We start from the raw sequence: 16,906 nt of genomic DNA on the forward strand, positions 1-16,906 counted from the left end.
AGTTCCACCTCTGAGTCCCTTATGTCAATGTCACCCCAGTCTTTCCAGTTCTCTGATTAGTGAAGGGGCTGCTGGAACTCTCAAAGGCCACCCACCCGGTTCCTGTGCTCCTTAATGTCAGCCTCCTTCTCCCTTTCTTTAAATCTCTGATTGCAGGGAGGAGAGATAAGGTCTATCTGCCCCAGGATGGTCACACCATGCTCCCTCATACGCCAGCAGATCCCATCTGGGCACACAGCTCTTGGCCATTGCTGAGCAGAAGAGAGCCGAAGTGAGGCACTGAATACTGTGGAAAGGGAATGGCTGGCCCCATGACTCCAAGCTGTGTGACACTGTTCTGTCTCTTTTCCCCTCTCCAGGCTTGGTTAGCTAAGCTCCCTTGCAGCCCCCAAATCTTCTCTCCCACAGAATCACACCATACCACAAGTGATCTGTATCCCCCGGTTGACAATGAGCTCCTCAGGTAGGAACCACATCTTTTTCACTTCTGTGTCCCCACTAACTAGCTTAGGGCCTGAATTATTGTGTTCAGTGAATGAATGTTCAGTCTTCCCCTGCTAAGGTACAAGCACACAGAAGCCCATTAGGAAAAGCCCTAAGCGTCTCCATTTACTAGCGTGTGGCTGACGCTGAACAACTCAGTTAACCTCCCTGTGTAAAATGGTGATATTAATAGTAGCTACTGGCCAGGCGCCCTGGCTCACGCCTGTAATCCCAGCACTTTGGGAGGCTGAGGTGGGTGGATCACGAAGTCAGGAGTTCGGGACCAGCCTGGCCAATATGGTGAAACCCTGTCTCAACTAAAAATACAAAAATTAGCCGGGCGTGGTGGGGCACACCTGTAGTCCCAGGTACTCAGGAGGCTGAGGCAGAAGAATCGCTTGAACCCAGGAGGCGGAGGTTGCAGTGAGCCGACATCGTGCCACTGCACTCCAGCCTGGGTGACAGATAGAGAAAGACACTGTCTCAAAAAAAAAAAAAAATTAATAGTAGCTACCTAATAGATTTGTTTTGGGGATGAAACAAGAAAATGCACAGGAAGCATTTAGCACAAGTGCCTGGGAGCCGAAGCTGGGCTGGTCCCCCTCCTGGCCTGATTCCAGTCTGTCAGTGTAGCAATGCAAGATTCCAGATATGGCCTGACCAAGCCAGCACAATAGGCCTATTATTTTTTCCAGTCTGGACGCGACACATTGTTAATGCAGCCTAAGACTGCTGGGCTTCAGAGCCTTTCTCTCCCATGATTAGTTCCCATCAGGTTGTGGTCAACTAAATCATTCAGATCCTTTTCACCGGAGCTGGGGTCAAGTCAGGTCTCTCCCCGATCCTCTGCTTTCTGTAATGTCTTGAAGCTCACAACAGAACAATGTCATCTTGCTTATTCCAGCCTGTTGAAATTTTTGTGGATGCTGGTTCTATGGTTCACTGTTTTCTCTCACTCTAAATTTAGATCTGGCCGTCCCTTGCAACTTCAACTCCACCAGCCATGTTGTTGGTCAGGACAGAGCCCCATAACACAGCACTAGAGACACTCACTGTCACCACTAACTGAATCACAGCACCGCCAATACAACAGCTCCCAAATACCAAGCAGCCACTGGTATGCTGGGCAGCGTGCCCCATAAGTGCTTTAAATATACTATCTCATTTACTTCTGTTTTTTTTTTTCTTTATATCTCATTTAGTCCCAACAACACCACTGGGAAGAGTTGTTTTTGTTACCCTCATTTTATTTATTTTCATTTTATTTTCTTAGAGATAGGGTCTTGCTCTCTCACCCAGGCTGGAGTGCAGTGGCACGCACGATCATAGCTCACCGCAGCCTTGAATTCCTCAGCTCAAGTGATATGATTAAGCTTATCACTTATCAAGTGATATGATTATCACATAAGCTTATCACATATCAAGTGATATGATTAAGCTTACCGAGATCTCATCTTGAATTGTATCCTGATAATCCCCATACTCCCACAATCCCCACATGTCAATGGAGAGACCAGGTGCAGGTGACTGCTCGTGAGAGTGGTTTCCTCCATGTTGTTCTCATGACTGTGAATGAGTTGTCACAATATCTGATGGTTATATAAGGGGCTCTTCCCCCTTTGCTCAGCATTTCTCCTTCCTGCTGCTTTGTGAAAAAGATGCCAGCTGTGTGCAGTGGCTCACGCCTATAATCCCAACACTTTAGGAGGCCGAGACAGGTGGATCACTTGAGGTCAGGAGTTTGAGACCAGCCTGGTCAACATGGTGAAACCTGTCTCTACTAAAAATACAAAAATTAGCTGGGTGTGGTGGTGCGTGCTTGCAGTCCCAGCTACTTGGGAGGGTGAGGCAGGAGAATCACTTGAACCCAGGAGGCGGAGGTTGCAGTGAGCCGAGATCACACCACCGCACTCCGGCCTGGGCAACAGAGCAAGACTGTCTCAAATAAAAAAAAAAAAGAAGAAGAAGATGCCTTGCATTCCTTTTGTCTTCTGCCATGATTGGAGTTTCTTAAGGCCTCCCCAGCCATGCTGAATTGAGAGTCAATTAAACCTCTTTCCTTTATAAATTACCCAGTCTCAGGCAGTTATTTATAGCAGTATGAAAACAGACTAATATATTAAGCAGTCTTCCTGCCTTAGCTTCCTGAGTAGCTGGGACTACAGGCATGTGCCACCATGCCTGGCTAATTTTTAAGTTTTAAAAAAATTGGCTGGGCGCAGTGGCTCACGCCTGTAATCCCGGCACTTTGGGAGGACGAGGCAGGCGGATCACAAGGTCAGGAGATCGAGACCAGCCATGACCAACATGATGAAACCCCATCTCTACTAAAAATACAAAAATTAGCTGGGTATGGTGGTGTGTGCCTATAGTCCCAGCTAGTCAGGAGCCTGAGGCAGGAGAACCCAGGAGGCAGAGGTTGCAGTGAGCTGAGATGGGCCAAAAAAACTTCTGAGAAGATTGGATTCAGAGAGCTTCTGGCTAGCGTGAACACATGGAGCTTCCTAGAGGGTAATGTCCCAGCCAAGGCATGGAAGCTCCACAAGCCTTCCTCCATATCTCACCTTATGTATCTCTTCATCTTTATCCTTTGTAGTATCCCACACCAGTCAACGTGAGTGTTTCCTTGAGTTCTGTAAATGACTCCAGCAAATTAATCCAACCCAAAGAGGGGATCATGGGAACTTCAATTTGAAGCCAGTTGGTCAGAAGTTCCAGAGGCCTGGCGTTGTGACTGGTGTCTAGGGTTCGGGAGACAGTCTTGGGAACTGAGCCCTCCACCTGTGAGATCTGATACTATCTCCAGGTAGGTAGTGTTGGAATTGAATTAGAGGACACCCAGCTGGTGCCCACTGTTTAGTGTGTGGGGGGAAAAAAGAAAACCCATACCCATGGTCAGATCATTCTTCTATGTTGGTGATTGTGGTGATGGTGGTGTGACAGTAGAGGAAAAACACAGTTTGAGAGGTTTTTCCTAAACGACTGGTGTCAGGAGTGGGATATTCCGGGCTGATCCAGGCTCAAGGAAATATGTGGTTTGGGAAAAGAAAGGACAAAAAGATGAAAGATGAGGAACCTTTGATTGCTGGGTGGCCATGTGCTCACCCATACTATGAAGCCACAGGGACACACATAGTATGTACCTAGATTAGGTACTACAAGTCAAAGTTACCAGGGAAATTTAGAGATGGCTCCAACTCCCAGGGAGTTGATTCATTAGATGCATAAGGAAATGCAAATTAATAAGAAAAAAAAGCTAAATATTCAATTCCTTGGTTATTATCTGTAATAGCTAACTTGAAATTAAAAGAGAATGCTGGGTGAGACCTTGGTGCTAGACCAGCTTAGACCTCAATCAGTCTGAATTTAGGCCACCAGCCTCAAAGCTGCCCCCACAGGGCAGAATTATGCAGAGACAACAGAAAGTACTTCTAAGACTTGTGTTTACCAAGAAAGTAATCACTGTGGGAGAAGGGCAAAACCAAGTAACTATTGAAACCAGAGGGCATAGTGTGAAGGAATTATTCCATTTTGTAGATCCTTATCATCAGCTTCCTGAGGAACTTTTAGGAAAATGAATTCTGAGAGTAACTAGTTTAGGAGCAGGATCTTTGGTTTTAATTGTTGCAGAGTGGAAGAGCCTGTTTGGGTTGATGCAGGACCCACAGCTCACTACTGAACAATGGCAGATGGGTATATGTGATTCAGACACACAAAAGATGTATTTCTGAGGGAATGACCAGCCTTGGACTGGTTTTATCCAGTGGACTGGATAAAAACCACTATAATATCTATTTACCCTGAGAAGCGGGGACTGTCCAACTCCACCTATAAATGCCAAGGAGACCACCCCAGATGAAGCAGCCCATATGCTTCGTATGCAAGCCATATGGGACTGGCTTTATGAAGGCAGGGACATTCACCCACTGAAGATGCCCATTACCCAAGTCATGCTAAGTGCTGTGGTTAAAGGGGCCTCTTCTACATTGGCACCCCATGTAAGCTTACTCCTGCAGAATCAAACAGCAGTTCAAATTTGCTGTCTCAGCTTCCCTTCAGGGGTCTTAGAGATGCTAATAAAAGCATTAGGTTAGTCAACAAGAGAATGAGAAAAGGCAAAAGGTAGAGTCAAAAGACTCATCCCAAGAAAGTCGAAATTTTTAAATGGTTATTAGGAAATAAGATGAATAAAGAAAACATTTAGCCAGATGTGGTGGTTCAGGCCTGTCATCCCAGCACTTTGGGAGGCCAAGGCAAGCAGATCGCTTGAGCCCAGGAGTTTGAGGCCAGCCTGGGCAACATGGCAAAACCTGTCTCTCCAAAAAAATATAAAAAATTAGCCGTGCATGGTGGCACATGCCTGTAGTCCCAGCTACTCAGGAGGCTGAGGTAGGAGAATCACCTGAGCCTCAGAAGTCAAGGTTACAATGAGCTGTGATCACACAACTGCACTGTAGCCTGGGTGACAGAGTGAGACCCTATCTCAAAAAAAAAAAAAAAAAGAAAGAAAGAAAGAAAACATTGATAGAGTTGATGGGGTGAAATTAAGAGGAAAAAGAAAGGGAGAGTTGGCCGCGCATGGTGGCTCACGCCTGTAATCCCAGCACTTTGGGAGGCCGAGGTGGGCGGATCACGAGGTCAGGAGATCGAGACCATCCTGGCTAACACAGTGAAACCCCGTCTCTACTAAAAATACAAAAAAAAATTAGCCGGGCATGCTGGCGGGCGCCTGTAGTCCCAGCTACTCAGGAGGCTGAGGCAGGAGAATGGCGTGAACCCCGGAGGCAGAGCTTGCAGTGAGCCAAGATCGCGCCACTGCACTCCAGCCTGGGCAACAGAGACTCCGTCTCAAAAAAAAAAAAAAGAAAGAGAGAGTTATGGGACTCATCCCCGCGGGGTGAAAATCTTTAAATGGTTATTTTCAAAACTGAATGAATAAAATGAAATTGATGGCTTTAAAACAAAGATCTTAATACAACACTTTTGAAGCCTGGGTGGACCAAAGGGAACCCTTACTGGTCCCCAGTGTTAAAGGGCCCCAAACCAGTTTCCTATATTTCCCCCAGTTGGGAGAAATTGAAAAATCTGGAAGGCAGAGATTACAGTTAGAAATCTGATCTGAAATTGCCCAGGGAAATAGTCAAAGAGATTAATCAAGATGTAGATCGAGGCATGGTGTGGTGGTTCACGCCTGTAATCCCAGCACTTTGGGAGGCCGAGGTGGGCAGATCACTTGAAGTCAGGAGTTCAAGACCAGCCCGGCCAGCATGGTGAAACACTGCCTCTACTAAAAAATACAAAAATGTATCCCAGCTACTAGGGAGGCTGAGGCAGGAGAATGACTTGAACCCAGGAGGCAGAGGTTGCAGTGAGCCGAGATTGCACCACTGCACTCCAGCCTGGACAACAGAGCAAGACTCCATCTCAAAAAAAAAAAAAAAAAGATGTAAATTGAGGCCCTGTGTGGTGGCCCATGTCTGTAATCTCAGCCCTTTGGGAGACCGAGGCAGGAGGATCACTTGAGGCCAGGAGTTCAAGATCAGCCTGGGCAACGTAAGGAGACCCCATATTTTAAAAAAAAAATTCAAAAAATTAGCTGGACATGGTGTCACGTGCCCATAGTCCCAGCTACTCAGGAGGCTGAGATAGGAGGTACACTTGAGCCCAGGAGTTTGAGGCTGCAGTGGGCCATGGTTGTACCACTGCACTCCAGCCTGGGTGACAGGACGAGACCCTGTCTAAAAAAAAAAAAAAAAAGATAAAGATAGCCAAAAGCAAAAGGGCCAGGGTCCTTTGGCTCAACCTCTGGCTGGGAACCCAAAGCTTTTTGCACAAAAGTGGGTAAAATAGTCTGGGGATGGAGAAGTTCCTGAAACTAGGACATAAAAATGTAAGGGTTGATAGGATTTTGAAAGTTGGTATATTTGACTACATCTCATGTGAAGTGGTTGCATCTCTTTTACTTGATCGTAGCATGGGAATGAACACCGTATCTTATTGGAGAATATTTCCCCTACCTGGTTTTGTAAAATAGAAGGCATGTAAATCTGCCCTTCAAGCATTATTAATTGAACATGCTAAATGGTAACCTATAAGTTTGCCAAGCCCACATGGTATAGAGTTAAATATAGAATACCAGTAGGTTCAAATTCTCCATTCGATAGCCCTATGTTGAACATTTCCTGGCCTTTTGGCAAAAGGCTGTGAGCGCTTCCCAGCAACGACTCTTGGGACTTTGGACTAGAGAATTTCCACTTGAGGGGTATTTACTACCTTGTTATGGAACATAAACTAAAGCTGTCCCTATGACCGAAGGACATAAAATAATCTTGAAACCTGAAATACCCATGATGTTTTCAGTGATGTCAGAGAAATACTCTAATGGGGATGGCAGTGCCCAGAAGTGTTTCATAATAAAATCAAAATGGTTTATACAGGATCGTGCTACCTGAAGAGTGCAAGGAGGAGACACTCACAAGCAGAGAGCCTCTTTATCCCTAGGACAGACACTGAAACTGTGTGAGGAGCTACTGGATTCCATCGACACTTGGACAGTCCAGTATGAACAGCTCTCAATTGACCAACAAGGAGCTGCTTGGTTTTGTTGTGAGGTGCTTTTTTTTGAGGGGGTGGGGTGGGTATTTTTTATTTTTATCTTTTATTTTATTTTGTTTTGTTTGGAGACAGAGTCTCGCTCTATCGCTCAGGCTGGGGTCTAGTGGCGTGATATTGGCTCACTGCAACCTCCACTTCCTGGGTTCAAGCAATTCTCCTGCCTCAGCCTCCCAAGTAGCTGGGACTACAAGCACACGCCGCCACGCCTGGCTAATTTTTTGTGTTTTAGTAGAGACGGGTTGTCACTTGTTGCCCAGGCTGGTCTCAAACTCCTGAGCTCAGGCAATCCTCCTGCCTCAACCTCTCAAAGTGCTAGGATTACAGGTGTGAGGCACTGTGCCTGGGCTGGGTAGGGAGTGGTTTGGGATGGAGTCTTGTCTTGTCACTCAGGCTGTACTGCAGTGGCTCAATCATGGCTCACTGCAGCCTTGACCTCCTGGGTTCAAGCGATCCATCCACTTCAGCATCCCGAGTAACTGGGACTACAGGTACAAGCCACCATGCCTGGCTTATTTTTGTTTCTGTTTTTTAAGACAAGATCTTGCTATGTTGCCCAGGCTGCCCTTGAACTTCTGGGCTCAGGTGATCGGCTTGCCTTAGCCTCCCAAAACACTGAGATTACAGGTGTGAGCCACAGTGGCCAGCCCAAGGTGCTTGGTTTACAGACTGCAGTTCCGAAGTGAATGAACAACATCCTGTTTGGACAGTAAAAATAGATCAACTTGGTGGGCTGAGCTGCATGCTGTTTTTCTAACAGTAATGGAAGAATTGAACAGTGATGGGAGCCCTTGTGTTTGGGTTTCTACTGACTTATGGGCAGTGACCAATGGCTTGGCCATACACTCAGGTAAAAGGGCAATGGAAACCTGGCTTATTAAAGGGATGCCCATATGGAGCATGGCTCTATGGAAATTTGAGGGGTGTATTACAGTAGAACAAGTTAACGCCTGTCAGAACTCCCTTTCGCGTTTGGAAGGTGACTAGAGTTGACAAGCAGATATCTCTGTGTACTCCCTAGAGGTGGCCACCTGTGTCCATGAAATGAGTGGATATGGGGGTATTGCAGCAGTATAGAGATGGGCTGAATCTAGACATGTTCCTTTTGCTTCCTCTCAGGCACATAATGCCAGTAAAAACTGCTCTATTGGTCAGTAAGAGAGACAGAGACTGCCAATGGCTATGGAACAGATTTCCTGATGGGAAGGCCCTAAACACAACTGGTAAGTGAGACTGATGTTGGAAACCTGGGAAGGGCTAAAAATGGGTCTTTAAAAATTTTTGTTTTAACAGATATAAGGTCTTGCTATGTTGCTAGGCTGGTCTTAAACTCCTGACCTCAAGCTATCCTCCCGCCCCCGAAAGTGTGGGGATTGAAAATGGGTCATGCCAGGTGCGGTGGCTTACGCCTGTAATCCCAGCACTTTGGGAGACCGAGGCAGGCAGATCACGAGGTCAGGAGTTCGAGACCAGCCTGACTAACATGGTGAAACACGGTTTCTACTGAAAATAGAAAAATCAGCCAGGCGTGGTGGCATACACCTGTAATCCCAGCTACTCAGGAGGCTGAGGCAGGAGAATCGCTTGAACCCTGGAGGCAGGGTTTGCAGTGAGCCGAGATTGCACCATTGCACTCCAGCCTGGGTGACAGATCGAGACTCCATCTCAAAAAAAAAGGGAGGTCTTGACATGCTGGGCAGAGTGGCTCACATCGGTAATCCCAGCACTTTGGGAGGCCAAGGCGGGTGGATCACTTGAGGTCAAGAGTTTGAGACCAGCCTGGCAAACATGGCGAAACCCTGTCTCTACAAAAATACAAAAATTAGCTGGGCATGGTGGCATGTGCCTGTAGTTCCAGCTACTCAGGAGCCTGAGGCAGCAGAACTGCCTAAACCCACCAGGCAGAGGTTGCAGTGAGCCGAGATCGCACCACTGCACTCCAGCCTGGGCGACTAAGACTCCGTCTCAAAAAAAAAAAAAGAGTCTTGACAGAAATAAACACTGACTCTGAGGTGGGCTTTGCTTACACAGTGAAAGATAAAAATGCTCAGAGCGCCATTAAAAAAAACACACACACAGGCTGGTCTGAAGGTACTGAGTTATCTCAATTGTGCACAGTCAGTTACAGATGGAACTCCTTGTTCTACTCTTTCCCTGCTTCTTACTACTGCACTTGACTAGTCTTAAAAAGCTAAATAAATAAAATTTTAAAATGAAACCAGAACAGAAGATATTGCACGGATTTGGATGCCCAACTGTCATTTTATCAGACCAAGGAACACACTGTACTGCCCATAATGTCCAACAATGGACAGAGGGAGATATCCTCCTTAGAGTAATAGTTTGAGAGAGAAATAGAACAGGCAATTGAAACATATGGTTATGTAAAACAGGGGGAGATAAAAGCGAGGAGTGTCCTCATTACATTTTTGTTTTTCTCGTTGATGTGGGGAGGAGGAGGTGGGAGGATGCTGGTATGACTATGCAATTCTTGCCGAGGGAAGAGTACACTTTTTTCTTCCCTGAATCACCTAAAAAAAAATTTTTTTTTCTCTCCTACATGAGCAGTGGTCCTAGGACCATGGCTACAATTGAAGTGCTGGAAGCGGGGATGATTTCTAAGCAAGAAACTAACTGTGTTTTTAAATCTTATGTCAGAATTCCTAACGGCCTGATGGGAGTAGCCTTCACCCATCTAGCAAAGTTGGGGTTAAGAATGAATATGCCTGGTCGGGCGTGATGGCTTATGCCTGTAATCCCAGCACTTTGGGAGGCCAAGGCGGGCGGATCACCTGAGGTCAGGAGTTCGAGACCAGCCTGCCCAACATGGCGAAATCCCGTCTCTACTAAAAATGCAAAAAATTAGCCGGGCATGGTGGCGGGTGCCTGTAATCCCAGCTACTCAGGAGGCTGAGGCAGGAGAATCGCTTGAAGCCGAGAGGTGGAGGTTGCAGTGAGCCGAGATCGCACAACTGCACTCCAGCCTGGGGCGACAAGAGTGAAACTCTGTCAAAAAAAAAAAAAAAAAGAAAAAAAAGAAAAACAGAATGAATACACCTATATTGCCTGGTGGTAAAATGGCTCACTCCTTCAGAGCCGATGTAACCCTACCCTCTATGAATGGGAATGGACTGAGGGAGAGGCGCTTACTAGACTAGCATTGTTACCAGTGATCTGGACCAGCGCACTGGGTGAACCTCATGTCCTTTCTGGAGGTGGAAAAGTTTGGGTAAGAATATGACAAATTGAGAAAAGGAGAAATAATAGCTGAGAGTAAAGAAATGAATAGATGGGTTACATTAACACCTTGAAATAGGCTCAGAGCCAGAGATGACATTGTCTCTTAGCTCAATTACACAATGACTGAAAGAGTGAAGCTCTATGTTTGCCAAGACCACTCCTGCTTTTGGAACTTAACAAGATTAAAAGGAAACCTGGGCCAGGTGCAGTGACTCGCACCTGTAATCCCAGCATTTGGGAAGCCAAGGCAGGAAGATCGCTTGAGGCCAGGAGTTTGAGTCCACGTGGCCAATAAGCAAGACTACCTTTCTATTAAAAAAAAAAATTAAAATAATAAAAAAGAAAAAGAAACCTGCAAACCTTAGTGGCCTCAGTGTGGGAGATGTTCATACAATATGATGGACTGGACTAATTATTAATGACTGAATGGGATTCTAATGAAGTGGCAGTATCTTTTGAAATGTATATTCTTTTTTCTAATCTCTCAGCTCTGACTAAATGTATATTGTTTTGATGTAAGAGATCTGTGTTTGAAAACCAGGGGGTGGCCTGTGGTGTTAAATGTATGTATTGGTTTTCGTCTACAGTTCCAGGCTCATAACTCCCATAGCCTTCGTTAGTCTTTTGTTATAATGTTGATGTTAGGACTCAGAGACAGGGCTCAGGAAACAGAATCTCTCTGACTTTCTCCTGCCCTCCCTTTACCTGCCGAGGTCCGAGGACTGGGTTTGGAGAGCTTCTGGCTAGCTGAACACATGGAGGTTCCTGTAGGGTGGGGTCCCAGGGAGGGCATGGAAGCTCCATGCTCCTTCCCCCATACCTTGCCCTATACATATTTTCATCTGTTTCCTTTGTAATATGCTTTATAATAAACTTGTAAATGTGTTCACCCAAGTTTTGTGAGCTGTTCCAGTAAATTAATAGAACTCAAAAAGAGGGTCATGGGAACCCCACTTGAAGCCAGTAGGTCAGAAGTTCCAGAGGCCTGGGCTTGTGACTGGTGTCTAGGGTTAGGGTTGGGGAGCAGTCTTATGGGCTGAGCCCCCAACCTGTGAAATCTGACATTATCTCCACGTATCTGACACTATCACCAACACTATGCATTTGGTGTATGGGGAAAAGTTCCCACACCTTTGGTCACAGATGTCTTCTGTGTTGATGATTATTGTGGTGGTAGTGTGAGAGTAGAGGAAAAACACAGTTTGAGGCTTTTTCCTAAACACCTGAGCTCTCCGGCACTCATTCACCATTAACTGAATCAGGACACTGCCAATACAGCATCTCCCAATTATTGAGCATGCACTGTATGCTGAGCAAGTACTGTGCTAAGTGTTTTGTTTTTATTTTTGTAATAGAAATGGGGTCTCATTATGTTGCCCGGGCTGGTCTGGAACTCCAGCCTCAAGCGATCCTCCCAAAGTGCTGGCATTATGGGCATAAGCCCATGGGGCTTTGCTAAGGCTCCAGTCCATAGTGGGCAGAGGGCAATCTCACCAGGAGACTGGAGCAGAGACCTGGGCCCCCTCTTCATAGCAATATTCTTTCCATCTAGAACAGCAGGAGCAAGAACGAGAACTTTTTCCTGAGGGGCAGACAGCTTCACACTCTGTGGCAGCGTTACAGTAGGTAGTCAGACATGAGCAAGGTAGGAGAGGCGCTCCCGACATTCCCAAGAATGTCAGGCAACCATCAGGTGATAGTCAGGTGGTTGTCAAACTGTCTCTCTAAAGTATTAATTGGTCGCAGCCAGCAACAGGGAAAGACAGTCTCCCAATAGATGGAAAAATCTGAAACTGGTCATCAGCAGCTTCCCGATAACATCTCAGGAGTTGGGTAAATAGGCTCAAGCATGCACACTAAGAGGCAAAATGGTGGAGTTTAACTGGTATATGAACTTCCTTTAGGAATGCTTGACTGGTAAAGGGAAAAATGCCTCAAGTGAGCGTGCGCACAACTTCAGTAAACACACTGCGCCTGCAGCCCCTCTCAAGTTCTGGCCAGTCCCTCTCAAGTACTGGCAGGCCAAAGGAAGAATCAGGGGAGAAGTAATTCAACCTCAGAAACATGCCAACACATAAGACTCCAACTCATAGGTCAAAACGTTCCCTTGAATCTCTCGTCACCCGCTTGGCACTCTCACATGTGCTCTGGTGGCTCGAGGTAGTATTTCCAACATAGTGGGATGCTGTCAGGGCAGGATTACCAGGTGGAGCTGTTGGGGTGTTGGTGCTAGGAGACTGTTGCTGAGTGAAAGTGCTGCTGGATTCTGGTGTTGCCAGGTGGGGTAGCTTGCAGTCTATTATCCAGTGCTAAAATCTCTTCAGTCCCTAACTGGCAGATCTACCACCTGACTTCTGGAGAAAAGGAGCCATGCCCATGCCTTGAAACACACTTGGCTCTACGGTCACTAGGAAATTGATATCTTGGGAGGTGCTCTACGGGAATGGTCAGGTAAAATTTGGGCATGCTCTGCAGCAAGGGCTTCCTGGAACATCTGCTGTGATGGGGATGCCTCAGGCTGTTCCTTATCTTGCCCCTTTATTTGCCCTGTGGGGAAGCAGGTAGGACAGAAAATAGGAAGGAGAGACTCTTGAGGGTCCCAAGAGAGGCTCTTTTGGCAGGAAGTATTTGAGGGCCCTTGAAGTCACTTGAGGCTGCCAGTTCCTGCCTGGATGTTGGTTGGGCAATAGTGGCATACGGACAGCCTCATGGCAGATCCATCTGATCTCATGAGGCTATGGACCATGCCACAGGGAGGCCCTCTGTGGGCCTTGGGACTGGGCTGGCTACTGAGCCTCAGTTCTTGGGGGGCTGAGGGGCATGGAGAGCACCCAGAGATTCTTTAGGACAGCTGGTGCCCTTCCCACCACCAACCTGTGTCCCAGCATCTTCTCATCCTAGACTTTCCCAAGGTCAGGATCCTCCCCAGAAGACAAAGTCAGCTCTACTTTTTCAGAGAGACTGACTGCCAAGAAGACGTTAAGAATGACAGAGTGTGAGAAGCTGCGTAACGTCAGCCTTGGCACAGAGAGCTACACCATCCGAGGCCAAAGTGTACCTCTAAGGGAGCCCCAGTGGTTGGACCAAGCTACCAGGTGGCCTCAGAGGACGGCAAGGGGGCTGAAGCCTGAGGAATACCTCTTTCTTCCTGGCTGCCCAGAGCCCTGCCCTCATGCTCACACCACATTCCTGCAAGGAGACATTGCCTTGGTCTGCTAGCCTGGACCCTCTCAGAGTTGGAAGGATCTTTTAGAGTAAGTGACTTGCTGGATTCAGACCAGGGTGGCAGAAGTAGCATCTGCCTTGGGCACCCCTGGAGTCATTCCCCCTCTTTGGGCCTCCTTTTGCCCATCTGCACGAAAAGCATGTTGAGCAACCCAGAGCTTTGCGATGGCTACTTCCTTCACTGTGACAAGCCAAGATCTCCAGCTCTGGGTGGCTGGCTTCAGAATCAGCGTAGCGATGCTGTGATCTCATGCTGATTAAGAGCAAGAGATAACAGCATAGGTGGGGCTATGTGGGCCTGGAGTCAGCCCCATCAGGGTTTGAATCCATTTCTGTCACTAGCTAGCCGTGTGACTTTAGGAAGGTCACAACTTCTCTGAGTCTCATTTATATGATCTGTAATAATACCTCATAGTGTTATCCTCAGGATCCAGTGAGACAATATGTGTGCAAAACAAGCCTTACAGTTTGCTCTCAACAAATGTTCATTTTGTTCCTTTATCCTTTCCCTCTGATTGGCAGGATATATGTCTTCGATTAATAGAAAATGGCAAAACAAGTTCCTTACCATGTTCCGAGATTAAAAATGTAAAACATGGGAACCTTAAGGAAAAAAATACATAAAAGGATACTTGGAGATATAAAGGTGGCCTTGTCAATGCATTTATTAAATTTACTCTTGGCCCACCCAGCAATATATATGAATAAGGTATGGATGATCTTGTCCTTTGAAGAAGTCACATCTAGTTGTGGAGATAAACACAGCAGACTGTTAACTAAATTATTTTGGCCCAGGTGCAGTGGCTCACACCTACAATCCCAACACTTTGGGAGGCCAAGGCAGGAGCATCTCTTGAGCTCGGGAGTTCGAGGCTAGGGCAACATAGGGAGATTCTAGGGAGGATCTCAAAAATAAAAGAACAAAAATCTCCTTATGTTGTCCTGGTCTTGAACTCCTGGGCAACATAGGGAGATTTTTATTATTTAATTGTTTTTTTCACAGAGTGTCACTCTATCACCCAGGCTGGAGTGCAGTGGCAGGATCATGGCTCAATGCAACCTCCACCTCCTGGGCTCAAGCAATCCCGCCACCTCAGCTTCCTGAGTAGCTAGGATGACAGGGGCCTGGGCAACATAGGGAGATCCTGTCTCTATGAAAAATAAAAAATAAAAAATGATCTGGGTGTGGTGGTGCACCCCTGTAGTCCTAACCACGCAGGAGGCTGAGATGGGAGGATTGCTCAGGAGGTGAAGGTTACGGTGAGACATGATTGCGCCACTGCACTCCAGTCTGGGCAACAGAGAGCGAGACTCTGTGAAAAAACAAACTAACTAACAAAATGATTTGGCAAAGGCCTAATCAAGGTCTGCCTGCACGTACAAAACTGAGAACACCAGATTCCGTCTGGGCGTGGTGGTCTGGCAAGGCTTAACAGAGGAGGCGATAATGGAGCTGAGCGTGGAAGGTTGAGAAGGAGTTCCCGTGATGGGTAAGGGCATGCCCGGCAAAGGGAACACCACAGACATGGAGGCATGATGGAGGCTGTGGGGAGCAGAATCAGTGAGCAGCTTGGGCTGGTTGGGCATTTGCTGTATGGGAAATTGGTGGTCCCTGAGGCCAAGAAGATAGAAGGAGGCCTTGCATTCTCATCCTGAAGACTGTGGGGAGCCACGGAAAGGATTCTTAACAGAAGAGTCAAATGACCACATCTGTGCTTTACAAAGATGACACCGCCACTTGCTATCTTCAGACCTTCATCCCATCTCTTCTGGACTGTTGCAGCAATGCCTAAGTGTTCCCCTCTGATCCAATCTCCAAAAACAGACCAATTTTTAAAATAAAATCAGATCATTTTATGCCCCTGTTTAAAATCTACTTACTGTCGCTGGGCGTGGTGGCTTACACCTGTAATCCCAGCACTTTGGGAGGCCAAGGTGGGCAGATCACCTGAGGTAGGGAGTTTGAGACCAGCCTGACCAACATGGAGAAACCCCGTCTCTACTAAAAATACAAAAAAATTAGCCGGGTGTGGTGGCACATGCCTGTAATCCCAGCTACTAGGGAGACTGAGGCAGGAGAATCGCTTGAACCTGGAAGGCGGAGGTTGCAGTGAGCCAAGATTGCGCCATTGCACTCCAGCCTGGGCAACAAGAGTGAAACTCAGTCTCAACAAAAAAAAAAAGAAAAATAAAAAATAAAATCTACTTATTGGGCCGGCACCTGTAATCCCAGCACTTTGAGAGGCTGAGGTGGGAGGATCGCATGAGCCCAGGGGTTCAAGACCAACCCAGACAACACACTGAGATCCTGTATCTACAAAAATAAAATAATTACCTGGGCATGGCGACGTGAACCTGTAGTGCTTGCTACTCAGGAAGCTGAGGCGGGAGGATCACTTTGGCCCAGGAGTTCGAGGCTGCAGTGAGCTATGATGGCACCACTGCACTCCATCCTAGTCAATAGAGCAAGACTCTGCCTCTAAAACAAATTTAAAAAATTAAATAATATAAATCTACTTATTATATGTGCTCAATAACTGTTTGATGAATAAAAGAATAAATGAATTAGCTGGGCATGGTAGTGCATGTCTATAGTCGCAGCTACCCCGGAGGCTGAGGCAGGAGGATTTCTTGAGCCCAGGAGTTCAACACCAGCCTAAGCAACATAGCAAGACCTGTCACTAAAAAGAAAAGACATGATTAAAAGGGCTATCTGTAATAGCCTCTTCCTCCATGTTTCTGGGTCTGTGGGTCTAAAAAAGCATCTTCTGATTTCCTCTTGATTTCCTTTCTGGGAAAAGTAAGCCCAGAGAAGGTAAGGGCCTTGTCCAAGGTCACACTGCACTTTAGCAGTGCCAGGCCTCTGCATTCTATCCCCTTGGGGTTCTGAGGGGGAGCCCTTGCAGAGAAAACCCCAGGCCATGTTTTGCCTGGTCTCTGAATCCCCAGAATATACCCTCCAGACCACTATCAGGAGGACCACAGAACATTCCCCTTCTAACACACACAAACACCATTCCCTTGTCTTCTCCTGCCAGTAGTAGGGTTGGGGTCTGGAATCTCCCTTCCTGAATGTGCAGGCTTGGCTTCTTTCTTTGGGGCTGCCTCTAGGAGGAGCATCAAGGAACTGCTAGGCTGGGGTTACGATTCTAGGCCACAGTGACTATTAGGCTGGACTCAGCTCTGGATCTAAGATGGGGTCTATCCTGTGTTCTTTGGAGTGAGTTCTGAGCTGGACTCTGGGCTCCTCTGGTCCCCACACTGGGCTTAGCTTTAGTCTGAATTCTGAGCTCTGGGTCTGTGGGCTAGGCTGTAGATCCTGGGCTTGGCTCCAAGTTCTGAGCTC

The 16,906-nt window shown here is 47.0% G+C and overlaps 1 long non-coding RNA gene across 1 annotated transcript; it reads left to right on the forward strand.

The window, feature by feature from the left end:
* Positions 1 to 12,614: 12,614 nt before the first annotated feature.
* On the forward strand, positions 12,615 to 14,205 carry LOC129051484 (uncharacterized). The gene is made up of 3 exons (XR_008515763.1): positions 12,615 to 12,786; positions 13,292 to 13,589; positions 14,083 to 14,205. It is a non-coding gene; the product is annotated as an uncharacterized LOC129051484 (long non-coding RNA).
* Positions 14,206 to 16,906: the final 2,701 nt, after the last annotated feature.

Source organism: Pongo abelii, chromosome 1 (assembly GCF_028885655.2).
Source record: "Pongo abelii isolate AG06213 chromosome 1, NHGRI_mPonAbe1-v2.0_pri, whole genome shotgun sequence".
Taxonomy (NCBI): domain Eukaryota; kingdom Metazoa; phylum Chordata; class Mammalia; order Primates; family Hominidae; genus Pongo; species Pongo abelii.